This window comes from Opisthorchis viverrini (assembly GCF_000715545.1).
Source record: "Opisthorchis viverrini unplaced genomic scaffold opera_v5_152, whole genome shotgun sequence".
NCBI classification, from domain to species: Eukaryota; Metazoa; Platyhelminthes; class Trematoda; order Opisthorchiida; family Opisthorchiidae; genus Opisthorchis; species Opisthorchis viverrini.
Window position 1 is genome coordinate 866867 of NW_008751808.1, and position 296 is coordinate 867162.

The window sequence follows — 296 nt, forward strand, 5'->3', positions numbered from 1 at the left end:
TTTGCAAATTAGTGTATTTCTCGAAAACCTGCATATTTGTTTTCTGTGTAGCTGGCTGTGAGACCGCCACTGTGGGGATGTGTACTGTGGAAGTGAACCTGTGGCTGATTGGCTGTAAGGAAGGGCAGATGTTTCTTTTGAAAAATCACTGTGGAATACAAAAGGACTCTTTTTGGCCCGCACATTGTAAACATCATTGATAGGCGCACCGTCTCACTGGTAGCCATGAGACCAGCCGCTTTCCTCGAGGAAATTATTTCAGTTCAATCGACCTGTTGGCTTTTGTAATCTTATCG